Raw genomic sequence first — 6000 nt, 5'->3', positions numbered from 1 at the left:
CGTTTGGGAGCTTTGGTATAATCCCCATGGTCCTGACGGAGTCCCCAGCATCCACTAGGACGTCAGAGAAAATAAGATTTTACTTACCGATAAATCTATTTCTCGTAGTCCGTAGTGGATGCTGGGCGCCCATCCCAAGTGCGGATTGTCTGCAATACTTGTACATAGTTATTGTTACAAAATCGGGTTATTATTGTTGTGAGCCATCTTTTCAGAGGCTCCGCTGTTATCATGCTGTTAACTGGGTTCAGATCACAGGTTGTACAGTGTGATTGGTGTGGCTGGTAGGAGTCTTACCCGGGATTCAAAATCCTTCCTTATTGTGTACGCTCGTCCGGGCACAGTATCCTAACTGAGGCTTGGAGGAGGGTCATAGGTGGAGGAGCCAGTGCACACCACCTGATCCTAAAGCTTTTACTTTTGTGCCCTGTCTCCTGCGGAGCCGCTATTCCCCATGGTCCTGACGGAGTCCCCAGCATCCACTACGGACTACGAGAAATAGATTTATCGGTAAGTAAAATCTTATTTTACCATGTGTTCAAAATTGCGCTATTCTGCTTAAACGTGTGTACAATATATACCACAAAGGTGCAAGTAAAGGACAAATAATCATGCCACAGCTCCGGAATCTGTGGCAGCCTCTCCAAGGTGACAGTGCAGGATAGATAAATGTCCAAGCAGGCAGGAGTTACAGGAACCACACACTTAACGCGTTTCGGACCTCGCTTCTGATGAAGGACCCAGCGAGGTCCGAAACGCGTTAAGTGTGTGGTTCCTGTAACTCCTGCCTGCTTGGACATTTATCTATCCTGCACTGTCACCTTGGAGAGGCTGCCACAGATTCCGGAGCTGTGTGTGCTGAACCCCATCCTGAGAACATCAATAGGAGTTCGGGTGATATGTCCATTATGTTCAAATGCTGCTGCCAGACAAGGAGATTTTACATGTGATTTTTATCTTTGAATGTTGTAAGTGCAATTTGTATTAAAACCCCTTTGATTTTATACAAAATACTGCACTATGATTTATTCCGTGTGCTGATCCCCCCTGATAAGGGTTATACCCATTAGAGGGAAGCACTTTCTTCTGATTTCAGAGACTCTTGGATGTTCCTGTCTCCTACATATATTAAGAAGCTTCTCATAGAAGCGTGTGATTTATTTCCAATCATAAAAGCTCAGTAATTTTTTCATTTTGTTTGGATGTGGTGCTCTGCATGTACACTATTTATGTTGCATGATTATTTGTCCTTTACTTGCACCTTTGTGGTATATATTGTACACATGTTTAAGCAGAATAGCGCAATTTTGAACACATGGTAAATATCGTTTAGGTACATAATGATGCCCAATTACCCGGATCGTGACAGCAGCCCATACTTGATCTTCCATGAAGACAGAGCTGAGCTTCGGACACGTCAGCAGTTTCTTCTGAAGGTTGTGTCAGCATTTCATATCAACCAACCTATTGTGGTGCCAGTTGCGACTGTCTCCTCAATTTCATCAAAGTCCTTAGATGTCGTAAGGGCTCTAAAAATCTATGTGAGGAGGACTGCTCGTCACAGAAAATCGGACTCTCTGTTTGTCCTGTATGATCCCAAGAAAATTGGGTGTCCTGCTTCTAAGCATACGATCTCTCGCTGGATCAGGTTCACTATCCAGCATGCGTATTCTACGGCAGGCTTGCCGTGTCCTATGTCTGTTAAGGCCCACTCTACTCGTAAGGTGGGTTCTTCCTGGGCGACTGCCCGGGGTGTCTCGGCTTTACAATTCTGCCGAGCAGCTACTTGGTCGGGGTCGAACACGTTCGCAAAGTTCTACAAGTTCGATACTTCTGAGGACTCTGAGGACCTTAAGTTTGGTCAATTGGTTCTGCAGGAGCCTCCGCGCTCTCCCTCCTGTTCTGGGAGCTTTGGTACTTCCCTGTGGTACTAATGTGGACCCCAGCATCCTCTAGGACAGGGGTGGGGAACCTCCGGCCCGCGGGCCGTATAAGGCCCGCATAGCCGTTTGCTCCGGCCCACCCGCTTCTCCCAGTGAGACACGCCGTCGCTCAGTCCGGCGGCAGCGTGTCTCAGCTGTCAGTGTCAGGACAGGAAGGAGAGCGCGGCGGCGGCGTGTAGCACTTGAAACCAGCCGCCGGTTCGTGAGCCAATCAGAGCTCGCGGACCGGCAGCCAATCAGGAGCCACGGCTGGTGATCCGCGAGCTCTGATTGGCTCTCGAACCGGCGGCTGGTTTCAAGTCCTACACGCCGCCGCCCAACATAGCCGCGCTCTCCTCCGTGTCCCGCCGAAAGGAGCGGTAAGTAGCACTGTGGGGGCATCTGTATACCTGGCACTCTGGGGGCATCTGTATGCACTGTGGGGGCATTTGTATACCTGGCACTGTGGGGGGCATCTGTATACCTGGCACTGTGGGGGGCATCTGTATACCTGGCACTGTGGGGGGCATCTGTATACCTGGCACTGTGGGGGCATTTGTATACCTGGCACTGTGGGGGCATCTGTATACCTGGCACTGTGGGGGCATCTGTATGCACTGTGGGGGCATTTGTATACCTGGCACTGTGGGGGCATCTGTATACCTGGCACTGTGAGGGGCATCTGTATACCTGGCACTGTGGGGGGGCATTTGTACACCTGGCACTGTGAGGGGCATTTGTATACCTGGCACTGTGAGGGGCATTTGTATACCTGGCACTGTGAGGGGCATTTGTATACCTGGCACTGTGGGGGCAATTGTGGATCTGGCACTGCACTATTGGGGGCATATGTGTATCGCGTCCCATTTTAACTGGCCACACCCATTTTTTGGCGCACGCGCCTTCGGCGCGCACACACAGCACCTCTAAGGGGCAGACCTACTGGGGGGTAGGGTAATTTTTTAAGTTGAGAATTTTTGTATGGCCCCCGAAGGATTTTATAAATATCCAAATGGCCCTCGGTAGAAAAAAGGTTCCCCACCCCTGCTCTAGGACGTAAGAGAAAATAGTATTTTGGTTACCTACCGGTAAATCCTTTTCTCGTAGTCCGTAGAGGATGCTGGGTGCCCGCCCAGTGCTTCGTTATCCTGCTGTGGTTATTTAGTTCAGTACTGCTTAGTTCTTGGTAAGTACTGTTTTGTTACTTGGTAAGTAATCCTGTTTAGCCGTTGCTGATGTTTCAAGCTAGTTACCTTGGGTTGCCTTGTTTGTGAGCTGCTGTGAATCTCGCCACTATCTGTGTAATCCTTCTCTCGAAGATGTCCGTCTCCTCGGGCACAGTTTATAGACCGGGTCTGGTAGGAGGGGCATAGAGGGAGGAGCCAGCCCACACTCTCAAACGCTTAAAGTGCCAATGGCTCCTAGTGGACCCGTCTATACCCCATAGTACTAATGTGGACCCCAGCAACCTCTACGGACTACGAGAAAAGGGTTTACCAGTAGGTAAACAAAATCCTATATTTTATATATATATATATATATATATATATACACTGCTCAAAAAAATAAAGGGAACACTAAAATAACACATCCTAGATCTGAATGAATGAAATATTCTTATTAAATACTTTGTTCTTTACATAGTTGAATGTGCTGACAACAAAATCACACTAAAATTATCAATGGAAATCAAATTTATTAACCCATGGAGGTCTGGATTTGGAGTCACACTCAAAATTAAAGTGGAAAAACACACTACAGGCTGATCCAACTTTGATGTAATGTCCTTAAAACAAGTTAAAATGAGGCTCAGTAGTGTGTGTGGCCTCCACGTGCCTGTATGACCTCCCTACAATGCCTGGGCATGCTCCTGATGAGGTGGCGGATGGTCTCCTGAGGGATCTCCTCCCAGACCTGAACTAAAGCATCCGCCAACTCCTGGACAATCTGTGTGCAACGTGGCCTTGGTGGATGGAGCGAGACATGATGTCCCAGATGTGCTCAATTGGATTCAGGTCTGGGGAACGGGCGGGCCAGTCCATAGCATCAATGCCTTCATCTTGCAGGAACTGCTGACACACTCCAGCCACATGAGGTCTAGCATTCTAGCATTAGGAGGAACCCAGGGCCAACCGCACCAGCATATGGTCTCACAAGGGGTCTGAGGATCTCATCTCGGTACCTAATGGCAGTCAGGCTACCTCTGGCGAGCACATGGAGGGCTGTGCGACCCCCCAAAGAAATGCCACCCCACACCATTACTGACCCACTGCCACTGCCAAACCGGTCATGCTGGAGGATGTTGCAGGCAGTAGAACGTTCTCCTTGGCGTCTCCAGACTCTGTCACGTCTGTCACATGTGCTCAGTGAGAACCTGCTTTCATCTGTGAAGAGCACAGGGCGCCAGTGGCGAATTTGCCAATCTTGGTGTTCTCTGGAAATGCCAAACGTCCTGTACGGTGTTGGGCTGTAAGCACAACCCCCACCTGTGGACGTCGGGCCCTCATACCACCCTCATGGAGTCTGTTTCTGATCGTTTGAGTAGACACATGCACATTTGTGGCTTGCTGGAAGTCATTTTGCAGGGCTCTGGCAGTGCTCCTCCTGTTCCTCCTTGCACAAAGGCGGAGGTAGCAGTCCTGCTGCTGGGTTGTTGCCCTCCTACGACCTCCTCCACGTCTCCTGATGTACTGGCCTGTCTCCTGGTAGCGCCTCCATGCTCTGGACACTACGCTGACAGACACAGCAAACCTTCTTGCCACAGCTCGCATTGATGTGCCATCCTGGATGAGCTGCACTACCTGAGCCACTTGTGATGGTTGTAGGGAGGTCATACAGGCATGTGGAGGCCACACACACTACTGAACCTCATTTTGACTTGTTTTAAGGACATTACATCAAAGTTGGATCAGCCTGTAGTGTGTTTTTCCACTTTGATTTTGAGTGTGACTCCAAATCCTGACCTCCATGGGTTAATAAATTTGATTTCCATTGATAATTTTAGTGTGATTTTGTTGTCAGCTCATTCAACTATGTAAAGAACAAAGTATTTAATAAGAATATTTCATTCATTCAGATCTAGGATGTGTTATTTTAGTGTTCCCTTTATTTTTTTGAGCAGTGTATATATATATATATATATATATATATATACAAAAACACCAATGTTGCCGGCACTCGGTTTGCTCCTATGGGCTAGCCTGCTCTGGTGCCTTCCACTAGGGTGTTATCCCCATATCCAGACAGCAAAAAACGAGGCGGCACTCAAGAGACTTGTGGATGCAACCTTAAATAGTTGCACTCACCCCCTGCATGGGGAAGACTTCAATGGGTGAGTGCACCTATTTAAGGGGGTTTTGTTTGCTGTGCTGGTTATCCTGATGAAGGGGCTTTGCGCCCCGAAACGTTGATATGCTTTTGCAGTGGTTTCACAAAAGTTACATTGCATCCACAAGTCTCTGAGTGCCGCCTCGTTTTTTGCTGTGTGTTTATATATATATATATAGAAAGACTGTAAGGACCGGCACTCCCCCTCCAAGACTTAGTGCTTAGGTGCCATCTCAGGTAAGGATGGATAATGGACAACAAAGCAAGCGGCACTCTAAGTCTATTTAAAAGTCAAGTGTATTTCACACAAAAAGTGGTCCAGGACCACTTTTTGTGTGAAATACACTTGACTTTTAAACAGACTTATTGCTTTGTTGTCCATTATATATATATATATATATATATATATATATACAGTTCTGGATGGAACGGCACTCAGAGGCTTTTCTTAAGCAAGTAGCGTGTATTAAAAATACAGTAATACATCAATTTCAGTCAATCGACTGTAAATAACAGCATGCTCCGGTGCCCGACCTAGACACACTGAATATGCAGGGAAGCCAGCAGGACGGCACTCACGGAGACTTGGTACATTGAAGACACTGACAGCTGAAGCTGGTGTATAGTCAACGTTTCAGACTTTACTCTTTTTTCTTGAAAGAAGAGTAAAATATGAAACGTTGACTATACACCAGCTTCAGCTGTCAGTGTCTTCAATGTACCAAGTCTCCGTGAGTGCCGTCCTGCTGGC

Source organism: Pseudophryne corroboree, chromosome 2, assembly GCF_028390025.1.
Source record: "Pseudophryne corroboree isolate aPseCor3 chromosome 2, aPseCor3.hap2, whole genome shotgun sequence".
NCBI classification, from domain to species: Eukaryota; Metazoa; Chordata; class Amphibia; order Anura; family Myobatrachidae; genus Pseudophryne; species Pseudophryne corroboree.
This window is presented reverse-complemented; position numbering follows the sequence as displayed.